The sequence below is a fragment of the Petaurus breviceps genome, unplaced genomic scaffold (assembly GCF_028583685.1).
Source record: "Petaurus breviceps papuanus isolate PSGF00001 unplaced genomic scaffold, PetGlider_PUasm1.0 126, whole genome shotgun sequence".
NCBI classification, from domain to species: Eukaryota; Metazoa; Chordata; class Mammalia; order Diprotodontia; family Petauridae; genus Petaurus; species Petaurus breviceps.
The window spans coordinates 71,138,912-71,156,891 of NW_027185655.1; positions in this window are offsets into that span (position 1 = coordinate 71,138,912).

Sequence of the window (17,980 nt, forward strand, 5' to 3'; positions counted from 1 at the left end):
CAAAAGAGTTAAAATAGCACCTTAGGGCAAACAAAGTGTGGTTGGAGATAAATAAGAACAGGGGCATCACCAGGATCACCATGTGACAATTTGAAAATTTGGTTTGGAAGGGTGCCTCTGCCCCAATCACCAGAACTTTTGCCACCGGATATGAGTCCAGGAAGATTGAGGGAACTTCTGCTGATAAGTAATTGTGTACAAAGTTCTCATGGTTCTGCTCCCCTCACTCAATATCAGTTCATATAAGTCTTTCCAGGTTTTTTTGAAGCCTATCTACTCCTCATTTCTTTTCTTTTTTTTTAATTATTCATTTAGTTATAGTTTACAACATTCAGTTCCATAATCCTTGAGATTGAAAATTTTCCCCCTCCCTCTACTTCCCCCCCTCCCCTCCCATTGTGGCATGTAATACAATATAGGTTCTACAAATATGTTCACATTAAACTTTAGTCAAGTTGTAAAGATGAAGTATAACCGATAGAATGAACAACGAGAAAGAAGGAATGAAACAAAACAAAACAAAAAAGAGAGAGAACAAGTAGTTTGCTTCAATCTCCATTCAAATGCTGTAGTTCTTTCTCTCGATGTGGATAGTCCTTTCCAACATGAGTCTTTTGGAATTGTCTTATAACCTTGCATTGCTGAGAGGAGCCCAGTCTATCAAAGTTAGTTGTTACAGAAACGATGTGTCTGTAATTGTGTACAAAGTCTCCTGGTTCTGCTCTCCTAACTCAGTATCAGTTTATATAAGTCTCTCCAGGTTATTATGAAGTCTGTCTGCTTCTCATTTCTCATAGCACAATAGTATTCCATTACATTTATGTACCACAACTTGTTTAGCCATTCCCAAACTGATGGGCATCCCTTTGATTTCCAATTCTTTGCCATATATATTTACATACAGTCCTCCTCCCACTTGCATGATCTCTTTGGGATACAGCCCTAGATGTGGTATTGCTGGTGGAAGAGCATGTACATTTTTATAGCCCTCTGGGCAAGATCTCATATATTTCTGATTCCAGGTCTAGCAGCTGCCTCTCAGCACAGCAAAGTTGTGAAGCATAATTCAGATCAGAAATGACAGTATTGAAGGCTCTTCTCTAGAAATCATTGAAATAATAAGCCACTTTCCTTTTGATATAAATTATTCAAAAGAGGAAAAAAATTGAGCATGTTTTCTTTCTTAGGGAATGAAATATTCATAGGATTAAAAATTTTGAGCTGAAAGGCACTTTTAATATTATCTAGTCCAACTACTTAATTTTACTATGATGGAAATTAATGCCTTTTCTCCCAATGAGGTGACTTACCCAAGGTAACACAGGCGATAATTTAGGGGAGGTGAGACTTAACCCAAATTTCTCTGACTCCAAATGCAATTCTGTTTCCACTGCACAGCAATCAAATGCAAATGTACTCAGGCTTAGTACTTTGGCCAATAACTGTTGTAAATTTTCTCCACTTCATGAGAAACAGAAAACAACCAAGGAAATTTATACTCTTTCTTTTTTTCTTTCACAAGGAAATATCAAGCATTTTACCTGTTTATCCCCTCCTGTTTATATTTTTTTCCCCAAGGAAACACCAAAGAGACTGAGTGGCAATAACATCTTAATAGAGAATGTGTTTGAACTCATATTGTGATCTAGTGAGCAACATTCTCAGGAATGAAGTAGAAATTGTTCCTTAGTCACTGCATGGAGCTAAAGAGGCAATATTTTACTTGCATAAAGGTCAACAAGTCAGTTAGTTTGTCCCAGTTCTACATGAAAACCTCAGGATAAAACCAGAAAAGTCTGAATTCCTTCTTCATCTCTGTCACCTTCCTCTACCCACCTGGGGAAGTTTTCCACATTTTTAAAGCACTGAATACAATGAAAAGATGTATACCTAACTATAGAAAGAATTCAATACATTTCCAGGTTCTAAAGCAAATGTTTGTTATTGCTGTGATATGAGTCATCAAATATAAATACATACCCCTTTATTCTCTCTCAAATCTATAATACAAGAACAAAAAAATAAAACAAGATTTCAAAACTAAAAATTATTGAATAAAAATAGTATAGGGATAAGCACACAAGGAGAAAATATATTCTTTCAAGTACAAGTATAACTTTAGAATTATAGTCTCCAATTTATGAAACCAATAATTTTTAAATTAGGAAATGAAATAAACAGTGGAAAAATAATTCATATTAAATTCATAATAAAAATAATTCCTCCTCCATTTTATTACTGCTATGATACTTTAAATTATTTAGTACTTAATAGAAAAACATAGGTCCATATAATTTGATAGAATAAATATTTTAAAGCACCTGCTTTTGTGTTTTAAATGTGCAGTTGTGACATTGTGATAGGTATAGGAAATATGTAGATGAAAGCAATATATTCCCCACCCTCAGAAACAGTATAGTCTAAATGAGAAACTAAGATATAAATATAAATGAATTTGTTACAAAAGGGCTAACAGCAGACATAGGAAGATTGTTGGAGCAGATTTCAAAAGGGAAACATGTGGACGTCAGGGAAGACTTTATGAATGCATTGGTACCAAATATCTGCCTTGAAAGAAGAGAAAGGATTTTTCTTTCTCCAATGTAAACATGAGAGAATATTCCAGGCATAGGAAATATACTAGAGATGGAAAAGATTGAGTAAAGCCAGGGATCAATTAGTAGCTTTGCTTCATTGGAACACAGAGTACGTGGAGTATCATATCAAACAAAGATTTTAAAGAAAAAGTAATAGAGACTTCAAGAGCCAAGATGGTAGAGTAAGCAGTAAATTGTTTTCACTCTACCTGGAAAAAGCAGAGACAGTGGAGAGGCAAGGAGAAGTGGTCTTTTCTTGGAAGATCACCAAGAAAGGTCCATTTCACTCAAGTAAAAAGGGAAGAGCAGACCAGGACAGGAGGCACTCCAGCAAACCAGCAGAAAGTCCCATCTCAGCAAACTAGCAGGAACTCCTGAGCCCCAGGGTAGTGGAGCAGGCAAACACCAAGGATCCCTCCACATGCCTTAGCATAGCCGGGAAACAGGCAGACTCCAACTTGGAGAATCACCATGTACACCAGCTAGCAGCCTACTTCCCCATGCTTCAGTGCCATCCCAGGATGATAGGTATCTTCCAGATGCTGAACCTTCCCTTGTTTAAGTGCAGCCCCATGTAGGCTGGCATCCTCAACTAGCCCAGCATCCTACCCTTTTGGTTGTGCCTCCACGGTGTAATGTAATACCAAAAGAAGGCAACTTCCCAGGTTCAAAATACCAGCATAGGTGCTCTCTATTTTATTCAGTGACAAACCAAGAACAGAGAAGATCAAAACATGACATCATTCAAAGTACAGCATTTACTAAGCGTGATTAAATAATCTCCAAGTACTACCCCACCCCAGGACCTTCCAATCATTCAATCAATCACAAAGTCTCTGTTCTAAATACTTCTCCACCCCTAGGCTATACCTTAATTAAGTCCACCACAAAGCCCCTCTTCTCAAATGGAGATTAGTTTTCAAACATAAGGTCAAAAGTTCCCCACCCCTGGATCACAATTGAATCTACCCCAGAGTTACATCAAGTTTAAACACAGCACTCAATACCCAAATGGAGCTCTTTTCTTCATCTTGACACGAGGCAAGTTCTCAGCAATCTTAGTTCCTGGGGAGACAAGGCTTAGCAAGGCCATAAGATACATTGCCAGTCCCTTCATGAATTCATCCTCTGTCTGTAGAACAGTCCTAGAACCCCTGAACACATTAGCAAAGCCCTCTCCCAGGATTTCTGTAAACATACAACAAGAAAATCCTTCTTCAGGGCTTCTGAACCAACAGAAAGGCTCCCAGACCCCTGCAACAACAGCACTGTCCCTCACCAGTGGACAGTATTCACTCTGTCTGCAGGACAGTCTCCAGACCCCTGCAACAACAGTACTGTCCCTCACCAGTGGACAGTATTCACTCTGTCTGCAGGACAGTCTCCAGACCCCTGCAACAACAGTACTGTCCCTCACCAGTGGACAGTATTCACTCTCTGTCTGCAGGACAGTCGCGGGCCTTCTTAGCGAACAGCCAGGTTCCAGGACTTCAACAAAAGGACAGTCTTTCACCAGTGGACAAATCTGGCAAAATAACATCAAAACAGACAGACAAAGTACCAGCAAAACAGCCATGTCTCCTCAGTCCTTGGCAGCTCAGGGGGCAGGTCTCAAAAGTCCAGGGCAATTCAAAGCAGCCACCAGCAATTCTCTTAGTCTCTCTCTCTCCACGAGGTGCTGCTTCCAAAAAGATCTTCCGCCTCTCTCCTGTCTCTCCAAATCTACATCACCAGCTCCTCCCAGTTCAGGACTTTCTTTTCACATCAACAAGCCCATCCCACAGGTGGGATTAACAAACTCTGGGTTTTAATACAATCAATTTGAAAACCAAGCCAATACAGGGGAATCTTTAATTGCCATTACTATCACACACGGCTCTAAGCAAGGAGGCATCTTCCAGCAACCTAGCCTCCCCATTCTTCAGCTCTGGCTAGGGTAAGCTGGCATCCTTTAGGGGCCAGAACTCCATGTATTTTAGGGTAGCCCCCAAGAAATGCAGAAAAACCCTACCTGGTCTCAACACATGTCAGACACAACCACTGGTAAACCAGTTCAGCACCAGGTAAGCAGCTAGACACCTACAGCCTCTAGCTACCAGCACCTGAGGCCCCAGCAGACAAAGCCAGTGACCAGATCCCTGGCCCGCAGAATAAGAAGCTTGGTATACTGACCCCTCTACTCCAGCAGGAGAACTCAACTTTAAAAACCAGGTCACAGGTAAACAAAATAAGCAAAAAGCAGAAAAGAACACTGACCATAAAGAATTATTATGTTCACAGGGAAGATCAAAGCACAAACTCAGAAGAGAACAATATTGGCAATATACGTACATCTAAAACCTCAAAGGGAAATATGAAATGGTTGAAAGCCCAAAAAGCTTTCTTGGAAGAGCTCAAGGAGAATTTTAAAAAGTCAAATAGAAGATGTAGGAGAAAATTGAAGAAAAGAGTGAGAAGTATATGAGACAAATTCAACAGCTTGGAAAAGGAAGGATAAAAGTTGACTGAAGAAAACAAATCCTTAACAAATATAATTGAAATCTGTTGGAACTGGGTGAGAGAGAAGCAAAGTTCAGGGCAGGGTGGACCAATAAAGCCTTGGCCCTAGCAAACAAAGAGTAGGCCTTAGGAGTGACTGAATTGGCAGCAGCAGTCATTTTCGCAGTGGCAGAAGCTACTTTTGGAAATTTCATCCCACAGATGGAATGTTTGAAAGTCACCTATTTTGACTTCTGGGAGTTAAGAATAAGCAGAACATTGCTCTCACTCTCCCTCAATGACCTTGAAAAAAAGAGAATATAGTCCTAGGAAAAATCCTGAAATAGTGGAGGCAGCAGAAAGACTAGGTGCAGCAGTCTTTTAGCTTGAGAGGCTAGGGGGATTAATGGAAAGTACCCTCTTGCTGTGGCTGAAGGGGACCACCACAAGATGGGAGGAGTCCCAGGAAAACAACAGCAAGCCCCACCTCAGCAAACCAGTAACCAGGTCCCTAGGCATAAACACAAGAAGCCTGGAACAGTGCCCCCAGAGGCAGAGATCAACTTTAAAAGCCAGAAAAGAGGCAAACAACATAAGCAAAAAGAAACAAAGAAATACAGTGATCATAGAAGAGTTTCCAGGTGACAGGGCAGATCAAAACAAATTTGGGAAAGGAAAACGTTGTCAATATATCCACATCTGAAACTTTATAGGGGAATATGAACTGATCTTAAGCCCAAAAAGCCTTTTTGGAAGAGCTCAAGAAGAATTGTAAATTCAAAAAAGAGAGGTAGAAGAAAAATTGAACAATTCCTTTAAAAATACAACCAACAAAATAGAAAAAAGTACACTGAAGAAAACAATGCAGTAAAAAGTAGAATTGGCCAAATGGAAAAGGAGGAACAAAAGCTTACTGGGGAAAACAATTCGTTAAAAATTCGAATTGGGCAAGTGGAAGCTAATGACTCTATGAGACATCAAGAATCATTCAAACAACATCAAAAGAATGAAAAAAATGGAAGAAAACGTAAAATACCTCAATTGAAAAACAACTCACCTGGAAAATAGATCCAGGAGAGATAATATAAGAATTATTGGTCTACCTCCAAGTCATGATTAGAAAAGGAGCCTGGAGAGCATCTTTCAAGAAATCATCAAGGAAAACTGCCCTGAGATCCTAGAACCAAAGGGCAAAATAGTCATCAAAAGAGTCCACCAATCACCTCCTTAATGAGATTCCAAATTGAAAACACCAAGGAATATTGAAACAAAATTCCTGAATTATCAGGTCAAGGAGAAAATACTGTAAGCAGCAAGAATGAAACAGGATTGTGCAGGACCTTGCAACTTTTATATTAAAAGATCATAGGGCTAGGAATTTGATAATTGATAAGACAAAGGAGCTTAACCAAGGATACACTACCTAGCAAAATTGAGCATAATCTTTCAGGGGAGGAAATAGACATTCAATGAAATAGGAGACTTCCAAACCTTCCTGATGAAAAGACGAGAGCTCAAAAGAAAATTTGATCTTCAAATATAAGGCCAAAAAGAAACATAAAAAGGCAAACAGGAAAGGAAAGCCAAACAAACGTTCTCTTCAGTAAGGGTAAACATGGGAAGATGATATTTGTAACTCTTGAGAGCTATATCACTATTATGAAATTTTAAAAGGGCTTTACATTAGGGGTATAAGTTGATTTTGATGTGATGATAAAAATTAAGGGGTGAAAAAAATTGTACTGAGAGAAAAGGAAACAGGGAGACAGAAAAGGGTAAATGGTGCGTGAAATGGTACAAAGACCTGTTAAAGTAGAAGGAAAGAAGGGAATGAGGCAAGCATTCTTTGAACCTTACTCTTGTACAATATGACTCAAAGAGGGATTAACATACACAGTGAAAAAACAAACAGCAGGTAGAGAAATCCTGATCTAAGACATACCAAAAGCAACAAAATATAATTAAAAGAGATAAAGAAGGAAACTACATTTTACTAAAAGGTACTATAGACAATAAGGTAATATCATTACTCAACATATATGCAGCAAGTGGTATAGCATTGAGATTCTTAGAGAAGAAGATAAGGAAAGAAATAGAGAGCAAAACATATTAATGGGGGACCTTCACCTACCCCTCTCAGATCTAAATTAATCTAACCACAAAATAAATAAGAAAGAAGTCAAGGAGGTAAATAAAATCTTAGATTAGACAGGGTAGACCTCCAGAGAAAACTGAATGAGGATAGAAAGGAATATACATTTTTCTCAGCATCACAGGGAACCTACACAAAAAAATTGACCATGTACATAAGAACACGTGCATAAGAACCTCACAATCTGATGCAAAAAGATACAAATATTGAATACATCTTTTTCAGATCATGATGCAATAAGATTATATCTAACAAAGGACCATAGAAACATAGACTAAAAATTAATTGGAAACTAAATAATCTAATCCTAAATAATGAGTGGGTCAAACAACAAATCATAGAAACAATCACTAACTTCATCCAACAGAATGACAATAATGAGACAGCATAGCAAAACTGATGGTATATAGATAATGAAGCTCTTATGGGAAATTTTCTATCTCAAGATGCTTAGGTGAATAAAATAGAGAAAGAGGACATCAATGAATTGGGCATGCAACTAAAAAAGCTAGAAAAAAAATTAAAAATCTCCATTGAGACACCAAATGAGAAATTTTGAAAAATTAAAGGATTAATAAAATTGAAATTAAGAAAACTATTGAACTAATAAATAAAACCAAGAGGTGCTTTTATGAAAAACCCCAATAAAATAGAGAAACTTTTGTTTAATTTGATTAGAAAAGAAAGAAGAAAACCAAATTCCAGCATCAGAAATGACAAAGGGTGAATTCACCATTAATGAAGAGGAAATTAAAACAATAATTGGGAGCAATTTTGTCAAAATGTATGCCTTTCCAGTAGCAGGCCAAAAATTAATTTATGCAGGCAAAATCATTAACAATGATACAGCTCTCAAAGAATACAAAATTGATGAGAAGAACTTTGTGGTAGTCATGATGACAAAACCCAAAGCAGCAGCTACTTCGACACCATCACCAGCTAAACTCAACAATCAAATCTTGCTACCACTACTACCATTGGTTCATCTACAGCAGCCTCTGTGGCTCAAGCCCCAACTCCTTCCCCTGCCTTGGCTCCCACCCCTACACCTACATCTGTCACTCCCAAACCAGCAGCAACACCTTATAAACCTATACCTACTAGTATTTCCAAGGAAAAGAAACCAGCAGAGAAGCCAGTAGAAGCTCCTATTGGTATTAGCCCAACATCTTCCAACAGACTTTATGGGCACACAGAATCTCAGTTTAATGAATACCATTATGATGTCCACTTCTATGTAATGAGGATATTTCCATATCTTGGTCAACAGTTGATACTAACATTGCCTTACTGATATGGATACAGTAATAACTCACTTATTCAGAGGCTGACTATGGGGCCACCTCAAAACTATCTGGAACACCACCAAGGAACTGGCAGTAAGCAGGGAAAAAAATGAAAAGAGATCTTTGAACAGCCAAAATAGGTGTCATATAGTTCATGCCTTTTACTCATTGGAAAACTTCTAATACTCTTATTCAAAACCCATTTGCTTATCTGGGGACAGATTTTTAATCACCCTGCTTATAAAGGAGCTCCTTTTTAGAAGGAACATTGATAACAGCAAAAAGTGGCAACAAAATATGACATAGATAATATAAAAAGCACACAGAATAAATGGGAAAAAGCATTATCATTAAATTAAAGATAAATAATCCTATAAAACTCAGTGATTGGGCTGGTATTCTTCCTTTAATCCCAATAGAGTACAGTAATAATGGATGTGCATTATTATTATTACCCTAAGTCAAAGAAAGAGTTAAGTATACTCTGTTTAAGAGGTTGGGGAAACAAAAGACACAGAGAAAGATTTCTATCTAAAATCTTCAAATTTTTTAAATAGTGAGCTTCAGTTATACAGAAAATTAGCATGTGAGAAACTTCATTTCTCTGAGACTGAATAGTTTACTTTTAAAAAAATTTAAGTCCTATATTGCATTTTTCCATTTAACAAGGATAGGACTTTTGATGAGGTATTTCAGCATTTGTTTTTGAATAGCTATTAAATGGAATACCAATAAAAATTATTTCTTTCCAAAAAATTAGGAAAACTATCAGCATAATTGACCATATCAACAACAAAACTAAGAGAAATAGTATGATTATCTCAATAGATGCAGAGAAAAATACCATACTCATTCCTACAAAAAACAATAGAGATCATATGAATAAATGGAGTCTTCCTTAAAATAATTAGTGGCATCTATATAAAACCATCAACAAGTATTATATGTAATGGGGATAAGCTAGAAACATTTTCAGTAAGATTGGAGTTGAAACAAGTATGTGCATTATCACCATTGCTATTCAATATTGTACTAGAAATGTTAGCTTTCTCAATAAGAAGAAAAATAAATTGAAGGAATAAGAACAGGTAAAGAAGAAAGAAAGCTATCACTCTTTGGAGATGATATAATGGTATACTTAGAGAATCTAGGAGAATCAACTAAAAATCTACTTGAAATAATAAACAAATTTAGCAAAGTTGCAGGATATAAAATAAAACCTTATCAATCATCAGCATTTCTATATGTTTCTAACAAAGTCCAAAAGCAAGAGATAGAAAGAGAAATCCCATTTTAAGTTATTTTAGACTTTATATTATACTTGGGAGTCTACCTGTAAAGACAAAGCCAAGAACTATATGGGCACAATTATAAAACATTTTTCATACGAATAAATTAGAAAAACATTAGTTGCTTATGGGTAGGCCAAGTTAATAGAATAAAAATGACAATTATACCTAAATTAAATTACTTATTCAGTGCCATACCAATCAAACTACCAAAAAAATTATTCGATAGAGCTAGAAAAAAAAAGTAGTAACAAAAATAATCTTGAAGAACAAAAAGTTCCAGAATATCAATGGAATTAATGAAAAGAAATGCAAGGGAAGGTGGCCTAGTCATGCCAGATCTTCAATTGCATTATAAAGCAGTAATCATCACAACTACTTGTTACTGGCTAAGAAATAGAGTAGTGGATCATGTGCAGAATAGATTATGAACAGAAAACAGAGTAGCCAATGAGTATAGTAATTTACGTGTTTAATAAACCCACAGACTCCAGTTTCTGGGAGAAGAAATAATTATTTGACAAAAAAAACTGTTGGGAAAACTGGAAAATCATATGGCAGAAATTAGGCATAGGCCAACATATTATACTCTTTACCAAGATAAATTGAAATGGTTACATCATGAAGATATAAAGGGTGATACAAAGAAATTAGGAGATCAAGGAATAGTTTACCTGTCAGATCTATGGAGAAGGAAAGAATTTATGACCAAACAAGAGGTAAAAAACATTATGAAATGCAAAATGGATAATTTTGATTACATCAAATTGAAAAGGTTTTACACAAATACAATGCAACTGACATTAGAAGGGAAGTAGAAAACTAGGAAATAATTTTTACTAGCAGTGTCTTTTATAAAGGCCTCATTTCAAAAATATGTAGATAAATAAGTCTAATTTATAAGAAAACAAGTAATTTGCCAATTGATAAATGGTCAAAGGAAATAAACAGGCAGTTTTCAGAGGAAGAAATTAAAGTTCTTTATACATATGAAAATATGGTCTTAATCACTCTTGATTAGAGAAATGCAAGTTAAAACAATTCTGAGGTACTACCTCATAAACTGTTGGATTGGCTCATAGGACAGAAAAGGAAAATGACAAGTGTTGGAGAAACTGTGGGAAAATTGGAACTTTAATGTATTGTTGGTAGAGTTGTGAACTGATCCAACCATTCTGGAGAGCAATTTGGAACTATACCCAGAGTGCTGTAAAATAATGCATACCCTTTGTTCCAGAAATACCACTTCTAAGTCTGTATTCTAAAGAGATTACAAAAATGGTAAAGGAACCATAGATATAAAAATGTTTATAGCAGCGCTTTTTTTTTGTGGCCAAGAATCAGAAATTGAGGGAATGCCCATTAATTGGAGAATGGTTGAACAAGTTGTGGTGTATAAATGTAATGTAATATTATTGTCCCATTAGAAATGATGAGTACTTGGACTTAAGAAAAACCTGGAGAAACTTACATGTATTGATGCTGAGTAAAATGAGTAGAACCAGGAAAACACTGTACAGAGTAACAGCAACACTGTGCCATGACCAACTTTGATAGACTTAGGTCTTCTCAGCAATTCAATGATCTAAGTTAATCCCAAAAAACTCATGATGGAAAATGCTGTGCACATCCAGAGAAAGAACTATGGAGTCTGAGTGCGGATCAAGGCACACTATTTTCTTTCTTTTTTTGCCACTTTGGTTCTAATTCTTCTTTATAGCATCACTAATATGGACATACGTTTAATATGATTGTATGTGTATAATGTATAGCAGATTGTTCTCCATCTTGGGGAGGGAAAGAAAATTTCAGATTCAAAATTTTGTAAAAGAGAATGTAGAAAATGGATCTATACCAGTAGCTTAAGTGTGGATTTGAACTCAGGTCCTCTTGACTCCAGGGCCGGTGCTCTATTCACTGTGCCACCAAACCACCCACATTTGTGTGGGAGGGAAGAGGGCAGACTAGATTACCTCCCAGGTCTCTTTATCTATTATTATTATTATTTGCTTTTTTGGAGGGCAATGGGCTTAAGTGACTTTCCCAAGGTCACATGGCTTGTTTTTGTGTTAAGTGTCTGAGGTTGGATTTTGAACTCAGATCCTCCTGACTCCAGGGCTGGTGCTCAATTCACTGTACCACCTAGCTGATCATCTTTGGCTTTTTTTATAGTTATTTGTAGGACTTAAGCTACTGGTAATCAAAAGGATTTCTGATATTTTTTCCCTTTGGAAAGTAAAAACAATTATAGGTAAGAAGAAAGATGAAAAAGTTTCTTCAAATGGAGAATGACCCTTCAAATTTTAAAATCTAGAAATATAAAATCATAAGAAATCATCATGGAATCATGAAGTTACAGATCCTGAAAGTCCTTGAAAGGCAACAACATACAATATACCCCCATCTTATAGTTGACTAAACTGAGTTGGATACTGGATGCCTTCTACCACAGCTTCTTTGATTTGCTTTTCTAAAGGAAACTCATAAAGAGTTAACAACCTTACTTTAATCAATCAAACATATATTATTTACCTAGTTCAGGGGAAGAAGTCAGCACCCTGAACTTCAGAGAACACAAACAGAAGTAACAAGAGAAAATGACATAATTCAGCAGACAGGGCTTCTAGCTGTCTGACCATTACATCCATACGTAGTTAGTCACCAAAGAGAGAAGCATCAACCTCTGGATTTTCAAAGCTGGGGGGCTCAATGGCTGCCCAGAGTCTCATGTGGCCAAATCACACAACTCTTCCCATACGTGAGCCCCAAAGAAAAACTTCACCTCAGAGGTACATATAGCCTTTTCCAGGGTCAGAGAAAATCAACCCTCCTTACCCACTTGATTACAAAGTAACAAAAGTTGTGCCTTCCTGAAAAACAAGCCTCCCAAGATAGGCTCCATGTGAGCACATGTAGCGTATTAGGGGGCAGAGTATGTGTTCACATCAGGAAAGGTCCTCAAGATCAATTTAGGCTTATTAAGGGGCAGGGAAGATCTTGAAATTTCTATTACCATTACATTGAGGCAGAGTGATGTGCCTACTATCACCCAGGTATCCATATCCTATTCAATTTCTCTCTCCACTATATTATGCTTTGCCTAGGAATAAATTCTTATATTTTCTCTTTCATTTATATAGGGATAAAGATAATAATCATTTTCATGTAGATAAATATGTTTTTAGTAATATTATTCAAGTAGATCAAAACAGTGAGGGAGGATACAGGTCTATCTTATTATTATTGCAGAACCATTGTTATTGTTCGTCTTTCCTTTCAAAGAGGACCCAATGACACCATGGGGTGATGTCTTGGCTTGTTATAATGATTTGATTTAAGTGAGGCAGAGTTGCACAAAGTCATCAGCTTCACTCTCTCTTCCAGAGTCATCTAAGACCAGTGGCAAGACAAAAATCAAGATAACTAACAATGACCTAAGATATAGTGGATTACCTTGGCATCTTTAATGCCCTAAGTACTCCAGAGCACCAGCTTCAGTCACCTTCATGGCCACTGGAACAAATTGTTCTCATCTACCCTTTTGACTGGAAGAAATCTTCACATACTTGGGGTAGACCTCCCTGCCAAAACTCACCAACAGCTCTGAGGCCTGTTGGTTATCCTCAACTTGATTTTTACTCTGTCTGCTGAGTGAGTTTTACTGGGGTGTGGTTACTACACATGATATAGCTTCTTGGGGCCACAGGTAAGATTAGGGTGAAGGTGAACACCAAAAGTGGATGAGCAGCCTGCAAAAGCACTCGGCAAGCCCTCATACGAGAGGTGTTAGTCCTTCCCAAACACCACATATACCGCCATTTGATTCGATGCAGTTTGGTGGTCACAGGAAAATGTGGTAAAAGAATAATACTACATAATATGTAATAATCTACTACAATACCTTACAATTGCTAGAAAATAGAATCATTACCAATGTTCACTTGCATACAGTTTGTAAGAGTACTACTTGGATCACATGTGCAATTTGGCATAGAGGCAATATTGAGGAAGAAAATCAGACTTGGCATCAGAAGACCTCAATTTGACTCCTACCTCTTCTAGTTAATAGTGTACAAATTATTTCATTTCTCTGGTCCTTAGATTAATCATCAATAAGAAGAAGGTACTGAACAAGGTGATCTCCAAGATTCCTTCGATCTTTAAAGTATTGTGATATGTGATATTATTATGACATTATGGTATGTGATTATATATATGTATTATTTATTATTATTATTATTATTCTATTCTGGATGCCATATTTTAGGAAGGACAGTGAAAAAGAAGATTAAGTCCAGAGCATTCTAAAATCTAAAATATACCTTTCAGCATTAGTTGAAAAAACTGGAGATGTTTAACTCAGAGAAGAGAAACATGGAATATTTGATAGCTACCCAACAACTTGAAAGCTGCAAAAGAGGAATTAAATTGTTTTATTTAGTCTTAGAGGGTAGAAGTGGTACCAGAGAATGGAAGTTACAGGGAGATAATTATTGGGTGTGAAAAAAATTTAACAGTTATGAGAGATGTCCAAAATTTGGGAAGTTGTCTCTCAGGTGATAGTGAGTATACTATTTTTGGTAGGTTTTTAATAAAAGGCTATTAGGGGAGTTAGTTTTAGCAGATAATTAATGGGGATTAAATTTACTCTAGAGATCCCTGACAAACCTGGGATTTTATGATCTGGGATAAGAGACAGTGTATTGCCACAGAGAGAGAGAGCTGTACTTGGAAGCAGGAAGGCCTGGGTTTGTCCTGCCTCTAGTATATATTAGCACTGTTTCCCTGAGCAATTCACTTAACCTACCAGGGTCCCAAAACCTTTCTAAGGCAATATGGTGGAGCAGTGGAAATATTGGAAATATTTGGAATATATATATATATATATATACATATATATATGGAAATATCCATTGGTGAAGCTAATCTCCTCCCTGAGATTTCTCTATACTGATGCAATTACAGACAGTTAAAAAAAAACATTGCAAGAATCAAATTGACACTGTTCTAACCCAACACAACACACAGAGTATATACGAGTGATGACAGTAAGACATATCTATGATTTTGAATTGTGAAGGGAAGAATCTAGTCTCACTTTCTTTTTTTCTAGGCGCCATAAAGGCAACTAAGGATAGCAGTGGATAGAATGCTGGGCCTGTATGCAAGAAGACCTGAATTCAACTCTGATCTCACACACTTACTAGATGCATGACTCTGGTGAAGTCACTTACCTTCCTTTTGCCTCAGTTTCTTCAACTATAAAATGAATATAACAATAAAATGAAGGTAATTAAAGCACCACCTCACAGGGTTTCTGTGAGTATCAAATGTGACAATATTGACATGCCTTTAGCACAGTGCCTGGCACATAGTAGATGCTATATAAATACTTATTCTCTTCTTCCCATATATATAAAAAAATCTTTACATACTTAAGTCACTTATATGGTTAAGATTGTGATTTAGACCACTCTACCAAAAATACTCTGGAGCAAACTTTATTTGGAAGCTAGTTTTCAAAAGCTGTGATGTTACAACACTAAATATGAGCCAGTATTTTAGCAATCCATTACAAATCTGCAAAGCAATCAGAATTCACCAAAGCTTTATATCCATACACGGTCAATAGATATGTCAACTTAAAGTTCATAATTAGTTGGGGATGGAAATTGCCATGCTTTGTATAGTCATAAAGAATCTTATTGGATGCAGTGTCATCAAAAGCAGAAAACCATTGTCTAAATTAGTCAATTATTTTGACTAATTCAAGCTATTAGCAACTTCAATTTGACACCCCAGAAACCCTTTCATTGTTTTTTTTCTTTAGTATTTGTAGCATTCCTGATTGGAGATGCTTTATAAATGATGACTGTTCATTTTTCATTCCTATAATTAGGCTGCAGATAATTGTTCAATTTGGATTGGAGTAGCATTATTTTGGCAAAGCAGAAACCTACAGAGTAAAGCTCAAAGCATAACTGTAGAAAAAATGCCAGCACACACAATTAAATGTCTGTATTTGCATTCATCCTGCCTCCTTTGTGGCCCAAGGTTTAGACCACAAGAAATAAAGAATCATAAAGCTCATTATCAGATTCTTTGGTAGAATAAAAGTACCCATGGTTCAGCATCATCTGAAGCTCTTAACCTGATGCTTTGTGGTTTTTCTTAAATAATAGATAATTTATATGTTTTCTAGTAATGGTACATTCTGGTAAGAGAAAATCTAGTGAGCTGAGAAGTCTTGTTTTGAAAACTTCTTGCCTGCCTCAAAAAGGAACTCCAGGAAATAATTAAAAGTCTGTTAAGGTTCTGTGATTTCAGAGGCAAAGGTGAAGCAATATTAACAAAGCATAGAGAATATTGGACTTTGAATCAGTACATGAATTCAAACCAAGTTTTACTAGCTGTGTTACCATGAGCAAGTCACCTGAGCCTCAAGAAGCCCTCTAAGTCTATAAGTTAAAAAAGAGTTTGCATCTGCATTAGGAAAGGAGGGGAAGAAAGGACCAAGTATTTATTAAATACCTACTAAGTGCCAATAACTTTGTTAAGGGCTTTACAAATATCTTGTTTTATCCTTATAACAATTTTACAATCAAGGAAAATGAGCCAGAAAGTCAGTAAGTGACTTCTTCAGGGTCACACAGTTAGAATGTGCCTGAAGCTGGATTCAAAGTTGGGTCTCCCTGATTCCAGACCCAATGTTTCTTCATTTAACCTCTCATTGCTATAATCACACATCTAGATTAAAAAGAAGAAAAAAATTAGTCACTAATAACAGAGTAGAATGTAGCAATTAAACATATTAGAACCAATGGAGATTTGAACCATATAACTGATTCATCAATGTCTTCCTTCAATATTTTGAGAAAGCTCAGATTCATGTTCCAAATTAAAATTTCCTTGCCAAGTACTTTGAAAATTAGACCTGAAAGACCAGAGCAGTCTGAGTCAGAGGTTGTCTATAAGATCAAAGATCAAATACCTTATGGCAATGGTGAACATTGTCTAATCTGCTAGAGTAAAGGGAAGAGAATAGAAATGGCCCCTGATTGGTACATGGAGGCTCTAATCTCAACTCTGCCTATGTGACTTTGGGAAAATTATTTAACTTACATGGACTCTCTTTACTTATATAAGCACATAAGTGGGACAGATAGTGTTTAATAAATATTTATTGAAATGAATTCAATTAAATGCATAATTCAGACCCCCAAGAGGCATCAGGGTTTAGCGACTAATTGACTAATACATTTGGGGTCAAAGGATTGGGTTGGAAAGCCAGTTATTCCATTGACCCACAGTTTGAGCTGGAGCAAATAACTTAAATTATTGATATTTCTTAAATGAGAGAACTGGACTAGATGACATCTATGTCCATTTTCAGCTCTGAATTTATGATCCTATAATATTTATATTACCTGTTATGTACATTTAGGGACTTTAAATTTAAAAAAAAAGCAAAACATCATCTTTGAATCCTCAGGGCCAAGCACACTGCCTTGCACACAGCCATCCCATAACATATTTCTCAAGTTGAAAACAACAAGATAATAGATTCAAATAAACCTTGTAAACGTTAAAAGTTCAAGATATCACACAAAACTCATTGCTAATTCATTCATTATAACTCTGGACAACTCTAAAATTGTTCTGTTCCTCATACATTCTTGATCAAACTAAGATACATTTTTAAAATTGCTCAAGTCCTCTTGAACAGACTGAAGGCAGTCTTTGGATTTAGCATTTAACTGAAGTCAAGTCATTTGCAAGGGAATTTTTTTCCCCCGATTGCTAATACTCTTGTGATTCTGGAGTTTATATTTCATTTCCCCAGCACTTAAAGGAGAATCCCTGGGTTGCTTAAGTAGATATTTATTGGTCCCCTAACTCCATTTTAGTTAGATTAATTTATTTTCAGTTTGCTTATATATACTCACTAGACTAATTTCCCCCCTCATACAAATTTCTCACACATGCATCCATCTGCCTAATATACACATCTCTTGGTTAAATTTTATTGCTTTCTAAAAGCCAGACAAGTAAATTGCATTACCTCAAATGCAGAAGGGTTAGAGGAGCTTTTTTCCTTTTTATTTTGATCAATTGACTGTATCACTGATTTTGAATCCAATGGTCCTCTAATAATTGAAACCATCAGATCCTAAATGA